The sequence below is a fragment of the Trichosurus vulpecula genome, chromosome 1 (genome assembly GCF_011100635.1).
Source record: "Trichosurus vulpecula isolate mTriVul1 chromosome 1, mTriVul1.pri, whole genome shotgun sequence".
NCBI lineage: Eukaryota > Metazoa > Chordata > Mammalia > Diprotodontia > Phalangeridae > Trichosurus > Trichosurus vulpecula.
The window spans coordinates 356,449,727-356,476,526 of NC_050573.1; the positions used below are offsets into that span (position 1 = coordinate 356,449,727).

The following is a 26,800-nucleotide window of genomic DNA, read 5'->3' on the forward strand; positions in this document are numbered from 1 at the left end:
AAGGCCATGTGTCAGCCTTTAGAGGAAAATAAGGAACTCTCTCTCCCTACCTACCAGTCTATAGGATTTTCTTCCCTCAGTCACCACCAGGAAAAGGAAAATGATCTGGCTTTTTCATGCCCTTTTGTATACACATTTAGTTATGGCTTAGCAGCCAATTAAAAGGTTTTATTCACCATGCAACAAGTAAACACAAAACAGTTACAGCATATCTGCACATGCTCTAAATCAGAGACAGAGTCTCTGCATTCAGTATTACCCCAAGCTTTCAAAAACGGATTTACCAAACCATTCCTTTGGGTTGACTGAAGATAAAGGCCCCTGAATGAGCTCCCAGGACTGAACACTGAACTCTCATTGACCAATCTGTTTCTCTCTTTCTCTGTGTTTACCTGCCTTTTCTCTCTCTGTCTCTCTCTCTCTCTCTCTCTCTCTCTCTCTCTCTCTCTCTCTCTCTTTCTCTCTCTCTCCTTTTTTCAATGGTAATATAGCAGCTATGTTCTAGAATATTCTCAGAAACTGCCCAAAACTACAACATTCTCTTCCCAAATACCACGTTTACTTGGTCCTAGTCCTCAACTCATAGTTTCCCTTTCCCCCTGAAGAATGAGCCCTGTAAGCAGCTAGGATTCAACAATTCACTATTAATGGCCATGTGATTGACACAGTCAAACAGCTCCTTGGGTGGAACACCTATAGCACATGACATAACAAGTATAGCATCCCAGGACAGCTGATCTTTCCTTCTTCACTATTTATCCCTTTGTGTATGCAGAAGCCCTGGAGAGAAGTCTCCTTAAGGCCAAAGACCAGGGAAATCCAATGATTTTGAAAAATGTTTATACACCCATGTTAGTTTACCAAGTCCCTATGACCTTTGGTCCTCCAAATTCTCCATGACCTTTAGTCTTTCATTTTCATTATGACTGCTAAAGACCCAGGTTATACTATGTCTTTTAAAAAAATCATACCATACAATCAATCCTCTGAAGTGGCTGAATTATTTTAATTCACACTCAGTGTTTCCAGTAGGCTGGAACCAACAACTACATTTTATGTAATAATAACTTTAAATGGGCTCAGATTCAGACTCAGACTTTGGAATCTTAATTTGGTGACAAAGACCAAAATATACAGCTAGAAGAAGTCAACAAAGTCAAAAAGCCTACATCAAAAGGCTCTGAGAAAAACATGAACTTGTCTCAGGCCATGGAAGAGCTCAAAAAGGATTTGGAAAAGCAAATTAGAGAAGTAGGGGAAAAATTGGGAAGAGAAATGAGAGTGATGTGGGAGAACCATGAAAAACAAGTCAATGACTTGCTAAAGGAGACCGAAAAAAATACTGAAGAAAATAACACCTTAAAAATAGACTAACTCAAATGGCAAAAGAGCTCCAAAAAGCCAATGAGGAGAAGAATGCCTTGAAAGGCAGAATTAACCAAATGGAAAGGGAGGTCCAAAAGACCAGTGAAGAAAATACTACCATAAAAATTAGATTGGAACAAGTGGAAGCTAGTGACTTTATGAGAAATCAAGATATTATAAAACAGAACCAAAGGAATGAAAAAATGGAAGACAATGTGAACTATCTCATTGGAAAAACCACTGACCTGGAAAATAGATCCAGGAGAGATATTTTAAAAATTATCGGACTAACTAAAAGTCATGATCAAAAAAGAGCTTAGATATCATCTTTCAAGAAATTATTAAGGAGAACTGCCCTGATATTCTAGAGCCACAGGACAAAATAGAAATTGAAAGAATCCACCAATCACCTCCTGAAAAAGATCCCAAAAAGAAAACTCCTAGGAATATTGTCGCCAAATTCCAGAGCTCCCAGATCAAGTTAAAAATACTGCAAGCAGCCAGAAAGAAACAATATGAGTACTGTGGAAACACAATCAGGATAACACAAAATCTAACAGCTTCTACATTAAGGGATCGAAGGGCTTGGAATATGATATTCTGGAAGTCAATGGAGCTAGGATTAAAACCAAGAATCACTGACCCAGCAAAACTGAGTATCATGCTTCAAGGCAAAATATGGATTTTCAATAAAATATAGGACTTTCAAGCTTTCTCAGTGAAAACGCCAGAGCTGAATAGAAAATTTGACTTTCAAACACAACAATCAAGAGAAGCATGAAAAGGTAATCAAGAAAAAGAAATTGCAAGGGACTTACTAAAGTTGAACTGTTTTGTTTACATTGCTACACAGAAAGATGATGTGTATGATTCATGAGACCTCAGTATTAGGGTAGCTGAAGGGAATATACATACACACAAACACACACACACACATACACATGCATATATATAGATAGAGGGCACAGGGTGAGTTGAATATGAAAGGATGATATCTAAAAAAAAATCAAATTAAGGGATGAGACAAGAATATATTGAGAGAGAGAGAAAAGGAGAGATAGAATGGGGTAAATTATCTCACATAAAAGTGGCAAGAAAAAGCAGTTCATTGGAAGGGAAGAGGGGGTAGGTGAGGAGGAATGAGTGAATCTTGCTCTCATCAGATTTGACCTGAGGAGGGAATAACACACACACTCAATTGGGTATCTTACCCCACAGGAAAGAAGGAGGAAAGAGATCAAAAAGGGGGGGAACAATAGAAGGGAGGGCAGATGGGGGAGGAGGTAATCAAAAGCAAACAGTTTCTTTTTTTTTTTGACAAAAAGTATTTTTGTTTTGACATCTGAACAAGTGTTGACTCCTTAGGACACGGCCTTTGGCATCTTTTCCAACTTATTCATCAGCTTGTTGCATTATGCCTTTTTCAGAAACATTGATGCCATCCAAAACTTTTCTGCTATCCTTATTTTGGACTGTGGTAGCCTGTTGGATCAGGGCAGCTGAGTTTGAAACAAGTTCAATATCATTTCCTTCAAGAATTAACTCATCTTTTTGGGCTTGAGAAACAGCACAAGCATTACCTGGTCTCATGCACACTCTTTGGATATATTTTTCACCCAAGAAACAACATTGGATCATGTTTTGCACATGACTACATATTGTGAGCACAGTTGAAAGTTCTTTTTGATTTCCCCACCATTTGCCCACTCAGAGGCTCTTTTTCTTCTTTCCAAGGAGACTGAGCTCAACATTGATATGTTTGAAATCCCTACAGAGGATTCCTCTGGGCCCCTTCACAATAACTGTCCGACCATTAAGAGAAATGTCAACATTTTCTGGGCTGTCGACCATCTGGTTGCTTAGAATGGTCTTCATTCTGGTAGCGAATGGGCCAAAAAGCAGCAAACACTTTCTTAAAGGGACAGGGTCAAGGGAGAAAATTGAATAAAGGGGGATAGGATAGAAAGGAGCAAAATATAGTTAGTCTTTCACAACATGAGTATTGTGGAAGGCTTTTACATAATGATACACATGTGGCCCATGTTGAAGTGCTTGCCTTCCTGGGGAGGGTGGGTGGGGAAGGAAGAGGGGAGAGAATTTGGAACTCAAAGTTTTAAAAAACAGATATTCAAAAAAAAGAAGGTTTTGCATGCAACTAGGAAATAAGATACACAGGCAATGGGGCATAGAAATCTATCTTGCCCTACAAGAAAGTAAGGGAAAAGGGAATGGGGGAAATGGGGTGACAGAAGGGAGGGCTGACTGGGGAATGGAGCAAAAAGAATATATGCCATCTTGGAGTGGGGGGAAGGTAGAAATGGGGAGAATTTGTAATTCAAACTCTTGTGAAAATCAATGCTGAAAACTAAAAATATTAAACAAATAAACAAACAAATGATCCATAAATAAAAAATAAAAAAATAAATACTTTCTGTTTCTTCAAATATCATTTATGCCAATATTAGCAACCCTTAAATATAATACATATATTCTTAAAGTGGTGATTTGTAGTATTCTCTGGAAGAAATCACACCCAAATCAAATCTTTCTTTTTAATTTATGGAATAAAACAGGCATTTCCATAACATAGTATAGTAAATCAAGTCTTATACATTAAATGAGATAGGGGCCTATGCTGGAAAAGTCACTGGATAAGTATCTGAGATTGTGGACTCTAATTCTGGCTCTGTTACTCATTTGTTGTATGACCTGGGACAAGTTGAAATATTTCTAGGCCTTAGTTTACCATCTACACAAAAAGGTACTTCAAATGATTTCTGAAATCCTTCTAAGGCCTATAATAATAAAAATAGCTTACAATCAAGTAATATTTTATAGATATGACATACATGATATATGATCTTATTTATTCTTTACAACTAGCAAGTATTCTTGTGCTAGTTATCCAAGCTGAGAACTTGTACTTGGGATATTTTAGACTCAAAATTTGAGCACAAATTTGACTTCAGACATAGTACTAAACCTCAACAGAGGCATTGCTATTAAAAACCAGAGTGCTATTGACACTTTCCTTTTTTCTTTTATTTCCAAAAAATGAGTCTTTTACACTTTCTAAGTGTGTGTGATAACTGACCAAGCCTAAAAATTCAGGCTATTACCTTATTAACCATGCAACTGAATTTATTAACTAGCTTACAACAGCATATGACTTCATGGACTCATTAGTGGGAAACAGAAATTGAGGGACAAATTCCTATTTATTACAACTTTGAAAGCTTTGTGGCAACAAATTAGTAGAATGAAAAAGATGTTTATTCCTCTCCTACACAAAAGAGAGTACTATAGGAAATATTCTCCAACTTTAAAAACATAATGAGAAAAACTACAGCAAAGGTAGTGGTAAAAAAAAAAATATAAAACAAATAAACAAAAGAAGCTTAAAAGAGCAGAAAACATATCCCAAAGAACCCTGGAGTCTGACATTGACTTGAAAAAATAGTCATGAGAAATAGATACATGCTATAAAACATTTTCTTAGACATCCAGCTTTGATATATTCACATTGTTATACCAACTTGACTGAAATTTATCCCACTTTGGTGCAGGTTGGATCACTTTTCACTAGAACTGAAAAGAGGAATTAGAAACAGTAGGGAACTATATGGAAAATTTACCATGATCGTGAACAAATTGTCTCATCAACTCTGAAACCAAGGTTTTATACCTTGCACTTTTCAAGGTGCAAGGTTTTTCTTGGCTCCATGCCTAGAATGTTCCAGAATTCATCTGGACTGAGAAAAAAAGATTATTTAGTTCAGCTATTGATAGAAATTGAGCGAATAATAATATTCAGCTGCATGATCAGACACTTGTTCTAAGCACCATTGTTGTCTGGAGAAATTCTAGAGCGATCACCAGTATACTCAAAAAGTCTAAGATCGGTTCTATGTAATGATGAGAAATGTATGCTATAAATAGAATAGCAAATTGAATGAATTGCCCTCTGAGCTGTTTTTAAAAGTTTACTAATGTAGCTCATTTTAATATCATAGTTATGTTTTATATATACTAACCTCCTGGTGGAACCTTCTTTATTAAGAAAGAAAACCAAATCAGCAAAAATAACCACCTGCAGCAGCAAACACGTCTGCCAACATAGACAGCAGTTCTTGCTATTGGAGCGCCTCTCTGCTATTGTTGTATTTCATTATGTGTTCTCCAGGATGAATACTGTTTATTCAGAAGCTCAAAGTTCATTTTTTTGCTGATCTTTTCATTTGCATTGTTTTAGTGATTGTTTGTACTACTTGGGTTCTGTTAATTTCACTCTTGATTTTATTCCACATTCATTCATAAACACGTTCATTAGCCATATTTGATTTTCTTAATTCTATATTAACAAATGCTAGATATGTGTGACCTATGTTTGCTGTATCATTATAGATGTGTCACTTTAATTTGCCAGGCTTTCTTCACAATTTTTCCTTCCCACATTCTTTGTTCCAGCCAAAATTACAATACACCTCAAATATTACCCTTCATGACTCCAGCACCTTACAATACCCATTCACTTCCCTAGTTGCATAACTTCCTTGTTTATTTCTACCAGAAATTAGACTTACTTCCCACCTACTCTTGAATAAAAATCATAGTTTATGTCACATTTATGGACTTCAAAACAAAATCCACTGCACTCCCTACTATCCCCACGTAAAGAGAAAATTGAAGTTTGCTAACTGTACTTGAGAACACTAAATCCACCACATACACATACACCACATACTATAAACATTATTGAGTTATATCATTCCATACAATAGGGTTTTGTTCTATGTAGTACTCTCCTCCACCAAAAATTCCCTTTCCTTTTATAATAGTCAATAAATTGTCAATAAACATTTACTTAATTGCCTACTTTGTGCCAGGCACTGTGCTAAGGGTTGGGGATACAAATATGAAAAAAAGAAAGACAATCCCTGCCATCTGGGGAGCTTAAAATGTAATGAGAGAAGACCACACACAATAAGACATTGAAAAACAGGATAGTGGTAGGAGGGCAGGTGAAGATACCCAACTCAGGAAAATGGTGGAGAAATCAGAGAAGTCTTTGTGAAGTGCAGCCAGGTGAAAAATGAGAAGATGTTCTGAGCAGAACTTCCTCCTTAAAGGGAGGTTTTGAAGTTCATGGTTCCACTCTTTTAGTTACAGGGACAGAGGGTCATGATGAGGTGGAGTACCAAGCCCAATGGGATCTTACAGGTTGATGAGGTTTTCCCAATAGTAAGCATCCTGGGACATGATAGAAGAGTAAGGGATGTTCCAGAGTAGTGCAACCAGCTGAGAAATAGGAAGAAAAACTGTGATTTTGAAAATTATGGATTCTATCTCTAGTCTTTTTGGCTCTCATAGCCTATGTGCAGTTTCAGGTATTAAGTGATTATTGAACTTAATGACTCTTAAACCAACACATATTCCCCTCTAGTGAAAATAAAAGCAGCCTGTAGGAAGGCACCCGACTCCCCACTCCCATCCTGGACACTGGACAAGCACTCTTAGGTAGAAGCCTAAGTTTGAATACCTACCAGAAAGATTTTGTTTCTCCTGTTTGGACCTCCAGAAAGTTCAGATCTTTTATCCAATGTTCAATTTTTTTATTCCTGGTATATTTGAACCCCAGTACCTATCTTCTCTAAAAATGAACACTTTTTATCACTCACTACTACAAGGAACCCACTTTGGTCCAAGCTTTACTTTCTGACTTCCTGGGCTCTCCTTTTGTTCTTTGAAATTCAGGAGGGATGGTTGTACTAGGAGCTGATCAGGACCCTACTGACTCAAACTTTGTGATTCTTCATGATTCTGTAATTCTATGTTTATAGTGTATTCTTTTCTGGAAGTCTAATGACCATGGAAATATCTCCAGACAACTGATTAACTGAGAACTGAAGGAATGAACAAGAGAACCTGCACATCAATTCACAACCTTAATACTCTGAATCTAGTTAGGATATTCTACTAACAGATCTTCCCACATGATCCCGGGAGGCACCCAAAGGAGGCGCAATGATTCAGTAGCCTATACAATTATAAATGAAAGTATAACTACATGGCAAATGAAAAGAAGTGATAGGCAGACAGATTTGGAAAAACCTGGAAATATTTACATGAACTGTCACAAAATGAAGGGAGCAGAACCAGGAGAACATTGCACATAGGAAAAGCAACATTCTATGATCATAAACTATGAATCAGTTATTCTCAGCAATACAATGATTCAAGACAATCCCAAAGGTCTCATGCGGAAAATGTTTTTCACATCCAGAGAAAGAACTGATGGAGTCTGAAATGCAGATTGAGGAATACTATTTCTGCTTTCTTCATTTTTGGGGAGGGAGGAGGGGTTGGCCTATTTCTTCTTTCACAACATGACTAATATGAAAATATGTTTTACATGATTTCACATTATATGACATAGATCAAATTGCTTACAATCAAGAGATGGGGGAGGTGAGGGAGGTAGGGAGAAAATTTTGGAACTAAATTTTTAAACATTAAAATTTGTCTTTACAAATAATTAGAAAAATAAAATACTAAAATAAAAACAGGTTGTTTAATTAATCATTTAAAGAGTATATTTCATGCACATGCAAGTTAAATCCGTTCACTTGAAATTAATTTCCTTCTAAATAAATCATGACTCGTGTGTATATAAATCACACTAGTTATGATTAGGTCAAATGAATGTAACTAACTTTCAGAAAATTAAACATACTTTGCTATCAGATGATAAATGCTATTAAAGTTTGATTTTTTTTCAAAAGTACCATCTACAATACTCAGTGATGTGTTTAAAAATAGAGATCACTCTTCAGATGCAGGTTACTACATTAATTTGCTTAGGCAAAAATTACAATTTTTGTTAGCCCTGCAATATTAGAGAATTAGACTCCATATTTCTTTAATTTCCTATTTTGTTCCTTTACATATTCTAGGGAACAAAGACTAAATGTGTATATTTCCCATTGCACAATCTACTCATATCTATTTTTGTCCTAGTGTTTCTGTGATGTAGAGGGACCTATTTAAATCTTTGTTTAATGTTCTGTGGGGCAGCCATAGCATCCTACTAACCTTTATACTATACCTTAAATTAAATGTGAGCAATTAATTTTTAAATGATTCTTAGACCTCTGAAACCCATTGCCAATTCTTCAGTGATATGGCAGAAAAGGGCAAGAGACTTCTAAGAATCATTGCTTTTCATAAACTACAAACATTGTTGTTCAGTCATTTGTGTCTGACTCTTCATGACCTTGTTTAGGATTTTCTTGGTAAAGGTACAGGAGTGATTTGTCATTTCCTTCTCTAGTAGATTAAGACAAACAGAGGTTAAGTGACTTATCCGGGGTCACACAGCTAATGATTGTCTGAGGTTAGATTGGAACTCAGGTCTTCCTGATTCCAGACCCAGTGCTCTATCCACTAAGTCACCTAGCTGCCTTAATTTAACTATTGATACTCTAAATATAAGATCTTTCTCATGTGACTATTGAATATGCATATAGCTAGAGGATCTGAGTCATGTCATTCTTCACATACTTCCTACAAGTGAAACAAAAAAAGAAAGAGAGAGACCAAGAGACAGAGAGAGAGAAACTAAGGAAGGAAGAAAGGAAGGAAGGAAGGAAGGAAAGAAGGAAGGAAGGAAAGAAGAGAGAGAGAATGAAAAAGAAAAGAAAAGAAAAGAAAGAAAGAAAGAAAGAAAGAAAGAAGGACGGACGGCAACAAAGTGGAAGCAACATGGAGGACCACCTCACTGGGCCTCCTCAGGAAAACCGATAAAGGGTCAAATAGAGTTGTTTTTATCATGTAGTCAAAGACTACAAAAAACATGACTTCGTGGCCACTTGCTCATGTAGCAATTTTTAAAATAAGAAGGTAAAGAAATTCTATGAGTTCCAAGAAGAATTCTGTAGGATCCACAGCATTAAATCAATGTATATATTAATATTCAGTTGCTACAATGCAAAATTGGTCACAGAAGATAACAGTGAAAAATATTTTGGAAAATATGATTTAAAAGGAAGAAATGAAAGACAGCAAAAGTGTGCACATTACAATAAGCTTCCTTTCTATATGGCATAAATGTTTGTTTCAATTAAAGAGTCCAGAAGCTCTGAACAAGGACAATATCGAATAACATCAGAAACATACACTAAGTGAACTATATTTTATTTTAATAGAAAATAACTGATCACCTATTAGGGGTCATTTCCGAATCAGTTGTCTGTGCCCAATCAGATCACTACCTTGTTAGAAAAGATTCAAAGCAATAACAAATTAGAAGGGGCAATAAATATTCAGAGAATAAATATGGTGTGCAATTAAGACAAATCCAATCTAGCTTATTTAAAGAAGGTGTTGAAGCTTGAAAATCAGAACTAGATAAAAGAATTGAAGTCAGCACCAACTATTGCTATTCCCTAAGGAAATTTAACTGATAGAAATCAATCAAGGTAATGAGAGGATCAGAAAAGTCAGCCTCTTAGCCAAGCAAATACTTGATCTATATGACCTATAGAGAAATCTGACAGCCAAGGGCAAAACCAGTTAAGAATTTAAACTCATTTATAAAATTTTACATGGGAGAACGGTGGAGTATCATGAATGATATCCACTCATAAAAAGGTCATTAAGCATTGGAGAAAAAAGAGAAAGCCTTGAAAATATTCAATTAAGCCCAATCAACAATAAACACAAAATGGAAAAATCGATAAAAACTTCTATAGCACTATCTTTTCTTTTTCCGTTATGATAATGATATTGAGACTGATAATGATTATGATATTTAGACTAACCACATTTCAGTCACCATATTGCTGCTTGAGGAATAGAAATGGCACTAAAAGCTGGAGGAAAAAAAAAGCAGGACTAGCCCTAGTAAAAATGGAGGAGTCTTGTTGGGGACACTACACACTTAAGAGCATTGAGGCCTCACATCTGAAGGTAGGATTCCAATTGTCTGATAAAAACCTGATTAGTATCATTCCTGGCTCCACCAACTGCTCTCTGAACTTCTCCATCCCCTTGCCAGCAGCTTTATTAACATGAAGATACCTTCAGGGCAGGAATGGAAGGTTTTTTCTTGTTTTGTCCTCAACACATAGCATAGTGCCTGAAACATAGTAAGTGCTTTAAAAATGCTTTATGTACTTATTTATCCATCTAATTATCTATCTATCTATCTGTTATCTATCTATTACTCAAGTAAAGGCAACTAAAAATCCCTGTGATTATCAAACCACATAATAACTTTCCCATCTCTATAAATTTTTATGAAAATATTCTGCATACCTATCAAAGCCATTTTAATAAAGCCATGTTTGAAATAGGAACAAGGATGCTTTTACTAATTACATAGGACCAGAATTCTCAGATGTCATCTAATCTAAACGCCTTATTTTAGAAATGAGTTAACTGAAGTCTAGAGAGGTTAAGTAATGACAATAATGATGATGATAACAACAGCAATATTTATATATCACTTTAAGTTTTACAAAGCACTTGGAGTTACTATCTCATTTTATCCTCAAAACAACCCTGGAAGATAGGGGCTATTATTCTCTGCTTTGTAGATAAGAGAACTAAAATACAGAGAGGTTAAATGACATGCTAAGGGCTACATAGTTGGTAAGTTCATGAGGCTGGGTTTAAACTCAGGTATTCCTGACTACTAGTCTAAAACACTCTCCACTCAACCATCTAAGTTAAACGATTTGTCCTAGATTAGATAATAAATTTCATAAATCATCAGATTATAGAGCCAGCACTTTTTATTGTTTAACCTATGCTTATATTTGCTAACAAAAAAAGCATTTAATTGATTAGATCAAAATCTCACCTTAAAGAGTCTCCTCCAAGTTGTCATCCATGCACATGTTAAAATCACTTAAAATTCCTTGAAAGAGAAATAACTTATTTGGATCAATCTCAGAATATAAATAGAAAAAAAGCAAGGGTATCCACCACTGAGCATAAACCTGTATACTGCAAGGAGGTAAAAGACATAAAGAACAGTCATACATAACTATCTATATCTTTCTGTCTACCTATCTATTTATTCCTCAACTTTCTCATCTGTACCATAAGGGGGATGGATTTGATGACTTCTAAGGTGTTCCTTTAAGCTGTAAATCTATGATCATGTGACATGATAATTGTGGCACATCAATATAATGAAATATTCTTAGGACATGATGATTAAGAATTCAGAGAAGCATGGAAAGAGCTGCATTCACAGATGCAGAGTGAAGTAAACTGAGCTATTAAAAAAAACAGAATCACAACAATGTAATTGAAAAGAACAACAAATAAACAAGACCAAATGCTATGTAATTTAATTGACCAAGCTTGCATTTGAAGAAAAGATTAGAAAATGTATAAACCTTCCAGTGGTATGATGATAAATGTTTAACAACTGGCTCTCTGGAAGGAGGAGAAGGGGGTGACCTTGAATTTGTAAATCTGCTAATTTCAGAATTGCTAATAAACACACTGAAAATTTTAATAATTTAACAATTTTCTCTTGCAAGCCAGTTTGAGCTGGCTCCATCATATTTCTTAGGAGAGGTCAGGGACTATGGGCATAGATATTCTGTATACTATCAAACTTACACTTTTGCTTAGTTTTCCTAAACTTCTTTCTTTCTCACTCTGACTCTGTTTCTTTTCTTTATCTCTCTGTCTCTGTCTCTCTCCGTGTGTCTCTGTGTCTCTGTCTCCTCTCTCCTGGTTAGAGGAGAGGGACAGCAAAGTTTTGGAAATAAAGGTGATATACAAAAAGGTATCATTAACAAAACAAATAAATTTCAAGTGAGAAGAATATAACAGAAGAATCAGGATAAAAGACATTAACAAAGAAATATATAAACAAAAAAGGAAGTAGCCATGGAGCTAGAATGAGGGGTAAATGATGGGAAGAGAAGGGAACAAAATTTATATAGAACCTACTATGTGCCACGCAGTGTGCTAAGCACTTTTATAAATATTATATCATTTGATCCTTACAACTATCCAAGTGGTTGGTTCTATTATCACCCCTATTTTGTAATCAAGGAAACAGAGGCAATCAGAGCTTATCACTTGCCCAGACTCACACAGCTAGTAAGTGTTTGAAGCCAGATTTGAATTCAGGTTTTCATGGCTCCCTTTAAGTCCCCAACCAAAATCCCATCTTTTACTGGAAGCCTTCTCCAACCCTTCTTAATTCTGGTGCCTTCCCTCTATTAATTATTTCCTATTTATACTATATATGGCTTGCTTCATATACATAAAATATATATGTGCGTGTCTGTGTACATATGTGTGTTTGCATGTTGTTTCCCCTATTAGATTGTAAGCTCCTTGTGGGCAGGGACTGTCTTTTGCCTCGTTTTGTACATTTTCTGCGTTTAGTACAGTTTCTGGCACTTAGTAGGCATTTACTAAATCTTTATTGATTGATTCCAGCCACAGTACTATATCTCATGAACCACAAGCTGCCTCTACTGGGGAGCCCATATGTTATTGTTATCAAGGTAAAATTTAGAGATCTCAATTACAGTCCCTGGAATTCGGAGATTTTATGTGAGGTCATGGACATGATGAGAAGCTATGGATGGCTCTTTATAATTAGGTGGGTCTCTCCCATTGATAAGATCACAGATAGATATAGGTATCCAAATAATGATGAATTGATTAATTAAGGCACTATTTCCTAGGGCTTATTTAGGCACAAATTAAAATGAATTATTTTGTAAGTGTTATCCTGATGTGACTTCACTAAGTACCAAATGGTAGCTAATAAAATGGAATCAGAATACCTGAAAGAAATTAAAAGCTTCTCTCAGAATTGTCTGGAAACTTGGCTGTAATGGTGTCATCTCAGGACTTCAAAATTTCTCTACCTCACAGGGATTTTATGAGATGGAGAAAAAAAAAACCTCAAAATTTATGAGTGCTGAACAAACATGAGGTTAAATTAAGTGGAACATAGCAATTGTTAAGATCTGTCCTGATGGAAGGTAAGGGAAAAGACATTTTGAATATTTAGAAAATGCAGCAGGGAAACCTAATGCTCTCTAAATCTTTTAGAGAGGCTTCCTGTGTGAAGCCTTCCTGATCAGAGGCCCTTTCTCTGAGCCAGCCTTTTGAAGGGAAACCTGTAGCTATAAGTTTAGAAAAAAAAATTGTCTGGCTCTGGTGCAAAATGTACTTGGCCTCCCTACTCAAGCAAAATCTTAATCTTGTCAAAAAAGATGGACTGGTCTATAAATAACCCATGTTTCAACTTCCATGCATTCCCATCATTTCATACTTTTCAACATAGAGTGTTGCTCTTGCAAATAAAAGCAGAAAACCATATGATACCCACCCCCTTTTTTACAAAGTCTCCAGACCATGCTAAAAACTTTATAACCACAGATAACATGAATAATTTCATCCACAGTTCTTCCATGACACAGATTTCCAAGTCAGTTGACTCTAGGACCCAAGAGAAACCCGAGCACAATTGTCAATAGGCTTCATTGAAATCAAAACATCATTTTTCCTTCCGTCCATTGCAGGGGAGACTGAAACCACCTCTGATAATTAATCCACTGAGAGAAATCAATACTACAACTGGTTGAAGATGAAACAACCCATAACAAAATAAACTTCTGAAATGACACTGCAGGAGTTTCTCCAAGTGCAGTCTATTTACTACAGATGTGGAATCTAAACAAACATTGCTTTTCTCCATAAAAAAAAAATAAAATTATCCTTCCCGAGAAGTCAATTACCCCGAAGAAGTCTTATCCTGTCTAACATACTGCCATAAATACATTGTTCTTCATATGCTGGCTAATCTCTTCATTTACAGATAGCACATGTCTGCTGTTAGAGGTTACAGGTGTTTGAGAGGTAACATTTTCAGATAAGAGTGTGCTATCTTTCCCATGACATAAAACTCAGGTAATGCATAAATTTAAGATTTCTGGGGATTCTTTCATAAAGTCACTTTGGGGCAGTAAGAAAAGAAATAGATCACAGGATTATAGATTTAGTACCATAAGGGCCTAACAAGTTCAAGACCCTTATTTTATAGATGAGGAGACAGTCCTAGAGAAGGTAAATGTTTTACTTAGTGTCACACAGGTAATTAAGTGCCAAAGCAGGGATTTAAATGTGGCTATTATTATCTTTGGTGCAATATTCTCTCCATTATACCTCACTAAGTTAAACCTGATGGAGAAGGGTGCTGAAATATGACTGACTAGTTGGTCCTTCTGGACCTATGGGTGGATCTTCACAGTTGCACAACACCCCTGTTGTAGAACTCAAGCAATATAAATCGAGCATTAGTGCAATTTGAAATTGGATTGTTCATAGATAGATAGATAGATAGGATATAGATAGATAATGTCTATATACATATATCTATATATCTACATACACATCTATATTTATTTTCCATATGTGTATATGTGTGCATGCATGCACACATGTATGTATGTGTGTGTTATGAAATAAACTTTTTCTGATAGAGTTTATTAGTAAAATCATTCCTTTCCTCTGGCCTTGAACATTTGGGGCAGGGGGAGGGAGCTGAAGAGATTTACTAGAATATATGAAACTTATCTACAAAATCCACTCTGATTTCACAATCAGTCTTTTGGACAGCTCAACCCTGGCATAGATTCAGCAATATTAGAAGACTATTCTCTTAAAATAGGCAGTCTGCCCAGTGAATTTTCACTATCATGAGAGATTTCAAATAATCTACTAGTATATTAGCTGGTTGGAGATGGAGATGGGAAGGAACACAAAATCTGAGGAAAAATATGGCTTTTTGCAAAAGTTAAAAAGAGGGAAAACTGTTGAATTTTTAACAGACATGCCACAATTATGACATGAATTGAAGAAAACAATGTGCAGTTTTAAATTGTGACAAACATAATTTTTTACAAGTATTTCTTTTATTTAGAAAAAGAATCTCCCTGGATTGGGGAAGCGGACAGTGTAGGAACTGGTATTTTCAATAGACTACCAGTAATTTAAAAATCCAAAACATATATGGAGTCTTGCTTTATCCATTTTCCTTCCTTCCAGAAATTGCAATTCATAGAGCAGTAACAGCTCAAATTTTAAAGTTGGTTACACTAGTCATATAAGGCATTGTCAAAAAATTGCCCCCCAAAATAATCCACTCCACCCATTAACTGATGTTCCCATCTTACTTCATAAATTACATTTGAGTTTTTATATTTCTCCTAATTCTTGTATTTGAAAGTCAATTTTGTTATCTTTATCTTTATGTTTTATTCTTATTATTTCTTCATAAATGCTTGAAAGTCCTCTATTTCATTCAATCTCCATTTTTTCCCCTTGTAGTATTATACTTGATTTTACTAGGTAAGTTTATTCTTGGTTGGAATCCCAGTTCTTTTCTCTTCTAGAATATATTCCAAGCCTTCTGCTCATTTAAGATGGAAGTTGCTCAATCTTCTGTGATCCTCACTGTGGCTCCATGGTATTTGAATGGTTCTTTCTGGATATTTGAAGTATTTTCCCTTTGACATGGGAACTCTGGAATTTAGCTATAACATTCCTTTCATTTCAGGATCTCTTTCAGTTAGTGATCAGTTTCTATTTTACCCTCTGGTACTAGAATACTGAAGCGGTTTTCTTTGTTAATTTGTTGAAATTGGAAAGCTAGGTTGTTTCTTTGATCATAGCTTTCTGGTAGTCCAAATAATTCTTAAATTATCTCTTTTCAATCTATTTTCTAGGCAAGTTGTTTTTTTTTTCCTCTACGCTGTGAGTTACAATGAAGGACAATACCTTTTATTTGTTTTTGTTTTTTTTAAGTCATTTACTATGTCCCAGGTACCAGACATGGTGCTAGGGATCTGAATTTTTTAAAAAATTGAAATGTTCACTATTTTCAAAGTGCTTAAGTGATAGGAAATCATTAGTACATGTATGCTCTTTTCATCCTCCAACTTTGAGTTTTTATCACTGTGTATTACTAGAGTAGGGCTATCTTAAATGTATCCTTTGTCCTTTCATCTCTCTTTTTCTAGTTTTGCTTCACTTTGCAAATGATTCTCAATTAGCCAAAATCATTTATTAATTACTTACTTTGTGCAAGGCAAGTTGCTAAGTGATAGGGATAGAAACAAAAACAAATCCAGTCTTTTTCATCAAGGAGATCACAGACTATTGGCAGAGACACCATACAAATGTCTACATACATTGCTCCTATTCATGTCTATAAACCTAACTGATTCAGTGTTCAGATGCAGCACATACAGAAGTATAGTAAGTAGCCAGCAACCACTGTCTTCTTGCTTGGCACGTTGCTAATTTTTTGGGGAAAACTACCCCATCAAAATTAATGTCAATTCCTATGGTAGGTTTTTGTTGTTTTTGTTTTGGTTTGGTTTTTTGCTTCCATGAATCTGCTACTATAGAACAACCAATGCAAAACCAAATTAGACCTCAGGCAAATAATAAGAAACAACTCTAGACCCTTTGGGTCCTACTGAACACAGTAATTGCCACCATTTAAAATCATTGAAAGACTTATTGTGCTATCTGCATAAATATGAAGCAGCCAATTATCTATTTTCAGCTTAACAACAATATTAACAAGTGTCCAATTAGTTCTATGCCTATGAAGCCTTTGATAAGTGCCTCTAGAAATCCAGACCTTATTCACATACTTCATATAACATAATCATGATTAAAATCCAGATCAGACCAAGCATCAGTGGAGGGCAAATCAATAATAGCAACAGTGAAACAATCACACAGTAGGATGTGATACAGGAAACAATTAATTTTTATAAAGTAGATACCCACATAGGTGGTCTAATGTAGTGACTCCATCCCTTGAAGTAGGGCTGTGTATAATATGCACATAGGGGATTTCCACAGGCTGAAGTATTTCTAGCACAATAATGATTACAAAATAATTTACTCAAGCAAAGGAAATATATGTAATGGTAACATATGAAATAAACATGGAGCTTCAAAGTAGGCAAGACACTTTAGATATAGCTTATGTATATTTTTTAAAAATAATTAGTTACTAGGATATCAAATATAAAATTTTGAGATTGCCAAGGACATTGTCTCTACCATCTATAAAATCTTCATTTGGAATCATGGTCCCAGCCCTTCCTTCATTTTGACTACACGGTTTTCCTTTCTTTTTTAAATTTTGTTCTCTTCGCAATGGTTTGGTTTGGTTTTCATTCACTGAGCATTAAACAAACACTGTAGGACTTCAGGATTACATTATTTGACAATTATGGAGGAATTCTTTTTAGCTACTCCACTGTCAAGTACTCAATAAAGCCTGATATAGTTATCTTATGGATTAGAATTGTTACAGTGTATTTTTTTTTCAGAATTGACATGGCTATTTAGAATCTGTTTTTCAACTGAGTTAAATTTAGAAGGTCTATGAGAGCTGGTTCTTGTCTAGGCATACCTCACCCACCCATGCCCTTAACCACTTTATTTCTTGGTCACAGTAATAAGTGGTATAAATAAAATTCAGGGCTAAGGGTAAAAAATGGCAGGTTTAAATGGGCAAATTAGAGAAGGTTTCTGTAGGAAGTGACATTTTAGCAGGGTTTTAAAGGATGTGATTTATATCATAGATGTAAAGCCAGAAGGGACCTCAGAGCCCATCTAGTCCAATATCCTCATTTTATATATTAGTATAATGAGACTTTGAGAGTTTAAGTGATTTGCCTGATGTAAGCATTGTGGCTATAGATTTGAACCTAGGTCCTCTCACTCCAGAGGGAAATGCATTTTAGGCATGGGGAACAATTTATACAAAAACACGGAGGTAGAAAATGGAGGGTATATTCTGGAAACAGTGAGTAGTACAGTTTGGCTAGATCATAGAAAATATAGAAAGGAATACTATGAGATGAAACTGGTAAAATAAGGTGGTAGCAGATTAGGAATAGAGGCAACACAAAGACTCGACAAAATAGTTCGAAATTTACTAATCAATATAGCACCATCAAAAGATTTTGATCAGAGAGTTTGCCCTGACCAACTAGATCTGTGGTTGAGGAAGTTAAGCAGTTTGGGAGAGCGAATAAAGGAGGTGTTCTGATGGGTTTGATATAGGAAGGTACAGGAAGTTGTTGTTGTTTGTCTTTCATTCTGGAAGAGGACCATGACATCAGGGAGGTCATGCCATGACCTGAAAGTGAATTGGATTTAAGTGTGGCAGAGCTGTGCAAAGTTACCAGTCTTACTTTCTCCTCACCAGCTGGGTACAGTGGCCAGATATAGATCAGGATGACTGGAGATAGCCTCAGATGCAGTGGGACACCTTGGCCTTTTTAAGTTAAAGTCTTTAATAGGTCTCAGTTTGACTGAGGCAATGCTCATTCATTGATTTAGGCCAGGTAAGAAATGTGGCAGAGAATGGCCTCTTATCCAGGTAAAAAAAATCAATCTGGGAGGGGAAGACCCATGTGATTTCTGGCCAAAAGAGAAACAATTGCTATTTACATTCACTCTGAGCCAATCAGGGCCCAAACAATGACCAAGTGGGACTTTGCCTGGGACCTGTTGTTGGCTATCAATGAAAGCCAGAGTGATTTGGGTTCAAGGCATGGTCATTTAATTGGATCTCTCAAAATTTTTAAAAAACTAACCTTTTTTAAAGCCCCCTCATCCACTGTTTCTCACTTTTTGAAGCATGCTACAAAAGAATGACTATTGGACTTAGAATCAGAGTATGTAGGTTCAAATCCTGGCCCTTGTATTTAAGAACTTACTACTTTGGACAAGTTGTAATAGCGCATGAATTTTTTCTAAACATAGGGCAGGGAAGCAGCCTAGGTGAAGGAGTAAGGCACCCTGAGGAAGATATAAGAGTGTGCCTGTGTTGGACAAACCAAACCACTTGCGCCATTTTAACCACTCTCTCTCCTCACACACTGAGGAGGACAGGCCAGGGACCTAAATCCAGAAGCCTTAAGAATAACAATGCTTCCAGCCCAGTGTTGTCAGCCATCATCTTTGGAATCAATCCCTATGGAAATGCAATGAGGTTGGGGGAGGGTTAGATCAAAGACCCAGAAAAGAAATTTCTTGCCATCAAAGGCCTTGACCCTGTCAAATAATTCAGCCATAATATTATTTTATCAGTGGAAATGACATTAAAGTAGAAACATTGTCATCTGCTTTGCTGTTACACCCTAAAGACTATGTGACTTCCATCTGACTCCTAGGTGAAACTTTCCTTTTGTGTAATCTCTTCCATTCCAATGTGAGCTCCTTTAGAGCAGTGATTTACCCATAGTAAATGCCTAGTAAATTATTTTTTCATTCATTCATTGATTCAAATGAATTTATTTTAAAAGTTAGGGACCTCTTTCCCATCATCAGAAAATGTGAACTAAGAATTCACTAATATTTCCCAGAAGCTAATGAGGAAAAGCAAACATAACTAAAACTAACAGGGTTTTTTAATGCCCCCACAGCCAATCAAGGAGCTTCCTCTTCTTCAACATTGGTTAGTGGATAGAACTAGTTACAGAATGTTTACATATGCTCTACAATTTGTTTTTCTAAGGCATTTTCCTTATACATCATCAAAATCCAGCTGATAGGGCTAGCAGATAGAGAGAGCTTGAAGAAAAGGGAGAGAGTGCTGAACTAGCTGTTGGAGAACTTAGAACCAAAAGATTTAGGTGTCTTCTGAATATGAACATTAAAGAATATGCACATTTTTTTCTTTAACACAAAATATATTTTGAAATATAGACCATGTGCTACAGCACAGTGAAACTGTAAATAAATGTAAAAGATCAGATATATTAAACACATCCTTTACTCGTTATAGCAATAAAAATGGTAATTAACAAGAAGACCATAAGTAAAATATGCACAGTTAAATGCAAATAAAATAGTGACATTCTAAATAATAATTAAGTTAAAGAATATATCATAGAAATAATTAATATAAAAGAGGGCTTTAATGATGTTATATGTGTGTGTATGTGTAAAAATTTCTGCTATGAACCTAATGCAGCAGTCAGAGGAAAAATTATATCACTTATTACATATGTTCACAAAATAAAAAGAAGACTAATGAATGAAATGATTAAGCAATTTTACAATTAAAAAATTACAAAAATATAAATCTCAAAATTTTGAAAAATAACTAAATTGGAAAACAAGAAGACTAAATGTTTGAAAATAAAAAGATCCTGAAGAATCACAAAATCAATAAAGCTTCAGATCATCTAACAAAAAAAAGAAAGAAAAATAAAGTTAAGAAATCATTCAAATTGAAAGTGAAATCTCAAAAGGGAAGGAATAACAACTATTATCAGAATCCATTATGCCTAAAAAACAGAGAATGTAAAAGAAATAAATGATTAGCCACAAAAATATAAAATATCTAAATTGACAAATATAAAATAGAGATCTTATTCAAATTTTGGAAAAAATTTTGGGAAAACTGAAGCAAACAAAAGCTGTGACTTGCCCAAAGTCACATAGCTAGTAAGTGTCTAAACACAGATCTGATTCAGACCTTCCTGACTTCAGGCACTTTATCCACTTCCCCATCTAGCTGTCCCATTTGGAAAATGATTAACATTGTATGTATGTGTGTATATGCATACGTATAAGTATACATATATGTGTGTATGCTTATGCAGATATGTATATACACATATACAAAATACACTATATATGTGTTTGTATGTATATATATGTATGTGTTTCTCTGTATATATATAATATATATTTATACAAATGCATACATACAGAAACATACATATCTTTGGTATAAAAATATTAGAATAGAACAATTAATTGGGCTTAAAAAAAAAGAACCCAAATCTATAAAACATCAATAATCAGAAACCAGCAGTTTAGAAAGGGGAAACACTAGAAGTCACCCCAAAAACACAACACTTTTCCCATTTTGTTTGCAATAGTTCTGTAAATGCTAGCAATAGCAATGAAAGAAAAATAGATTAAAGGCAACAAGGAGACAAAGCTGTCTTTATTCACTGATGACAAGATAATTAGAAAACTATGGAGAATCAGTAAAAAAAAAACCTGAGGTAAGGTAATTCATGCTTTCAGCAAAGTAGCAGGATTTAAAATAAATCCACAAAAATGCATTTATATATAGTAACAGCAACATTCAGGGGAAAAACAGTAGGAAAAGAAAACTCTTTTAAATTAGAGTGTATTAAATATCTGAGGGTAAAGCAACTAAAAAAAAATCTAATATAATCTACTTGACAACAGCAAAAAAAAATTCAGAGTTTTTCTCCTCCTGAAAGTTTATTGTCAAGTTCTAAAACTCTTCAGCTCTTCTTTATCTTATTTTTAAAACACAGAATAAAAGTATTAGTATTACCTATGTCACAGCTTTGTTGTAAAGAAAAATTTGTTAATATGATGGATGTAGTTTAGAAATAGTAGCAGACAGGGATGGTGACCAAGGTGAAGAACATTTTGAATACCATTCTGTGCAGACCAAAGATCTACTTTTAATTCTGTCACAAACTTAATGTTTGACTTTGGACAAGGCACTTGACCATTTTGGATCTCATTTTCTTCATTCAGTAATGAGATTAGGAAGTTAGATTAAATAATCTGTAAGACTCTTCTAGCTCCAACTTTTTTTTATAATTAGACTGTGACTATGACTATTCCCTGAATTTAGCTCCATAAGGAATTGAACAAGCATTTATTAAGGACTTATTATTTGTAAGAAATTCTTCTAAAATCTGAGGATATAAAGATATAGAGGAAATAATCCATGTCTTCATGGAAGAGTGTTTTGGTCTAGAAATGCAAAAGGATAATGAATAGAGGTAAATGGCATGTTCTTTATGTGATTATGGCAGAGTTAAATTGCTTACAGTTCTCAGAACAAGAGGTCTGAAGAGCTGGGTGGGTAAAAGTAGGCTAGAGGCACATACCCAGTGGCATAAGAGGAAGATTGCTTTTGAGCAACTTTGGGAGACCATATCAGAAAGGCATTACTAACAATGTAGATGACAATTGTCAAAATTCCTATGTAGTTCTGTATTACAAAGTATATGAGACTCTCTACATGGAAGGTAGAAAAAGTAAACCATTTATTCAGACACCAGTGAATCATATTCCACAAGCCATCCCACAAGACCCTGCTGGGGTCTTCCCAAAAACAAACTCCCAGTACAGCTAAGTTAGCCTGTTCAGCTCTAACTATCATGATAGTGGCCATTAGCAGCCATAACTGCTCTCTCTCTCTCTCTCTCTCTCTCTCTCTCTCTCTCTCTGCATTTCCTGTGACATAACTTCCTTTTCCTGTCAGGAAGCTCCTCCCATCACATGTGACTTAGGCTTCCCTTTTAAGCAGGTCACATGGCCTATTAATGGGTGGGAAAGATCTTCAAATCTAAATTGCTACTACAGAGACTGGGCCCAGCTCAGATATAATGAGTTTCCAAACAATGAAACTACAAGACCTTAGATGGACACAACTGGCCTGGGCATCTTATGTTCAAATCCCCAGAACACAGTCAAGCCAATCTGAAAGAATACAATAAATTTCTCTGACATACATATGTGATAGTAACTGGCTTTCAGGATTTTTTTTAAATCCATGTTGTGCTGAAAATATTTTGGATAGCTTTTAAAGTTAGGATCCCAAACACCTAGTGATTCCGAATGTTTCTGTAGCCTTAAAAATCCATTATTGTTTAAATATACCTTTCTTCCTAAAAGTACTGAAGATCTCTAGCCCTCTACCCTGAGGAAATGTACTATAGTATATAGCAAACAGGATTCAGAGTCAAGAACACCTCTAACACATACTATTTGTAATGACTCTGGTCAAGTCACATAATTTCTATGTCCTCATCAACTCTAAGACTATTCATTGCAGAGTTATTGACCTTTATTGATAGAGGACTTTTCCTTACAAGAAGTTCCAAACACAAATGAAATTCCAGGTCTGGATTAAAAAAAAAAAGCCAAAACCTATAGCTATCTATCTATAATGTAGTGTTTTAAAATTAGCTTAGTAAAATATGTACTCTTTTAGGGTAGGCATTATTTCCTTTTTATCTTTGTATCTAAAGTGCCTAGCACAATGTTGACTACATAGCAGGAATTCCATTAATATTTGTTTACTAAGTACAGCTTCTTTCTGAAACAAAGGCACTCCTTTTTTAATTAGTTTCTCCCCCCTTCTGGTTTGATAAACATTTTTTAAAGTCATAGAATACCACACTCTGAAAAATTAATGTTGCAAATAATTCAAAAGGGAATGCAGAGGCAAATAGTGAGCATGAATAAACTGGGACTTATTAGCAGTATTTAGGCACAGAGAATAAATGACATAAATGACTCCATCAAAAAGATGTATGACCAAAAAGGAAGACAGAGAAGTAATATAAGAATTGGATCACTGATGGACAGTATTCCCTTCCTACCAATATAGGAACCAGAGATCTAAACGGTGAGCTACTTGAGGACAGGGATTATCTTTTGCCTTTCTTTGAATCTCTAACACTTAGCACAGTGTCTGGTACATAATAGACACTTAATAAATGCTTATTGACTGACTGACTAAGGAAAAACTTTCAGTACCTTAGGTGGACCCCTTGAGGATGATTTATGGGAGGATGTGGACAAAAGTTGCACAAGATGAGAATGCATGGAAGGGGTTTGATATCAATAAAATCAAATCCATCCCCATCACTTTTAATTGAAGGGTACTAAAATCAACCTTCTTTTACTATATGATGAAACCTCGAGATGATTTAATGTATCACTAAATCAGTGTTTTAACTCACTAGTCTAGCCCACAAGTCTCAAAGGTCTGAAACAAGGAACTAAAGCAATTTGCATTGGTGAAGTGACTTCCCATCACAGATTAAGTCCTATCTTCAATGCAAGTTCATTCATTTTGTTTTCCCTTATCTTTGTTGCAGTAAAAGCTATTTGCATGAGGATGTTCCCTCCCTCCTGCCCCCAGGGTTGCCAGTATATTTTGTCAATGTGGAACTTTGTGATGGCATTTTTAAACCTGTCTCCAAGCACCTCCCTAAGAAACTGGGGTTTGGGGGATCCAGTTAGCATTTCACAAAAACCCACATCCACAGACTTGCCTAAAAGGGGGCAATATTAATTATCTGTAGATAGCCTGAGCCATGCCATAATTCATTAGATGCACTACCATTTCCTTGCAAAAGGCTTGGGAAGAAGTTATTACAAATCTTAGAGCAAAAGGTCCAGTTCATTAAAACTGAGTTTCAGAAAATAAATATGTGAAATTTTGCTTCCCCACTGCTCCCCTTCTTTAGACACACTGAAGTTTTCCCTGGAGTTCAGACCAGATTGAAAGTATTTCAGAACTTTCCCCTAGGGAGAGCTGAAAGCTCCCTGGTTAGCTGAAGTTAGCTTTCTACTATTGACCCTTTTTCTAGCACACCTATAGCAAAAGTGTTTGAGTTCCACTCTCGTATTTATTGCTTGTCAGCAACACTGACTCCAATTATAACTATTGTTTTCATAAATATTCATCCCATAATCATCAGAAAACAATGTTTGTACTTTATTTTTTTTTCTTTCAGAGACGATGGATAAAAGGACTCGGCTCTCTGAGCTGCCACTTTCTACAGAGGCACTTGACACATTCCTGGTCCCAGAGACCAGCGAGTCCACCCAGGTGTGGGACCCAGCAGGCAAGAAGAGGTGAATGAAGTGAATGCCTGAGGAGCCAAAATTTGGGCGAGAAGAGAAGATTACACGATTGAGTGTACAGTGAGCACTTACTGTCAGTGTTTCTGTCGGTTTCAATTAATCATATTTGGGCACATCTTCAAACAGTGGAGGCTTCGAGTGCCAAGGCTTCATTAAAACACTTCAAGTTCAGCAGAGCCCAGAAGGGAGGAATTCTAACTTTGCTCTAAAGAAGAACAAATATGGCCTCAGGCAACCAGCTGAATTGAACATGGTCAGGAGCTACCTAGAAGGCTAAATTGTTTCTACAGAGACTGGAACAAGAAGGGTCAGAACACAGTGATGTGGATAGTAAGACCAGACATGTAGAAAATGGCATTTGCATGAAGCTCAGGGTCTAGCAGGGAGAAGACAAGTGTTTTGTGTTTGTTTATCTATATTTTTACGTATACCTACATCTATAACCATCTCTCCATCTATCTATATCTATACTTATAACTATAGCTATATCTATAACTATCTCTACATCTATCTATATCTGTATCTTTACTTATACCTATGCCTATATCTATATCTATCTCTCCATCTATCTATATATCTATATTTATAACTATACCTATATCTATAACTATCTCTCCATCTATCTATAACTATACTTATACTATATCTATATCTATATTTACACCTATACCTATATCTATATTCTAATTCTAAGTAATTTTGCTGCTCTATTCACAAACTGATACAGATTCACTTAACCCTCCCCCACTGTTTCTACCTCTCCCCTGAAGGAGAAGCCCTGATCTCTCACATTTACAACTCCATTAAAATCCTGTTGCCAGCTGCTGACCTGAAGAGCTGTGGTCACAAGGACTGATGTCAAAAATAGGAGGACTATATAGCTGATTTATATCAGTGAATGAAAACTGAGAGCTTCTCTGAAGCTGTCTCAGTTACCTAAATGCTAAGGCTGTTATTCTTCCCCTACAAGTGGTCGTCGTGTTAGAGTGGTCCGATTGGTGAGGCTTTGGCCTGCCTTGTCCACTTAAAAGATCATTAATCACTACCTCAGTTTATAAATCAAGGAGGCCAAGTTGCTGAGAGCGATTATGAGGTTGAAGCTCCACAGAAGTACTTAACCAATTCCCAGATGCCAGCACAGGATTTCTTTCTCTCTGCCTCCAGTAACCAAACAATTCATCATCCTTCTCCCATTGAGGCAGAATAAGCCTGACAGAAGAATGCCTGAAAGAGGAACAGTACGATCAGTTAAAAGTTGGGGATAGTGAGCTCTTTAAAATTTCCAACTAGTTCCTCAGCCTTTTGTGTTAACAAAACCTATTCATTTCAAGATTTGGCAGTTCAAATTATTTGAGACAACACCAAAGACAAATGGCTGGATGATAGAGTCACAGAGGCATAAGTGGCAGCAAGGGAGGTGGGGGGTGGAGAAGGTGATCCAGGGAGGGGGTGGGGAGAAAGACACTGCAGACACACTGCAGATCTGAGGCAATAAGGTTCAAGATGTGTGGGTGAGATGGATACTGGCGAGCTGTTCCAAACAGGGGATGTATTTGAGCTAGGCCTCTTTACACAGAAGCCCTCTTCCTCAGGGTTTCAGTCCCAATAAATAAAGATATGCAAATGAGAAACATGGGAGGACTCTGGTGAGCATATACATCAATAGCTCTGTAGCTGAGACAAATATAAAAGA

General features: G+C 35.8%; 1 pseudogene; it reads right to left on the reverse strand.

The window, feature by feature from the left end:
* Positions 1 to 2,757: 2,757 nt before the first annotated feature.
* On the reverse strand, positions 2,758 to 3,240 carry LOC118834752 (annotated as a pseudogene).
* Positions 3,241 to 26,800: the final 23,560 nt, after the last annotated feature.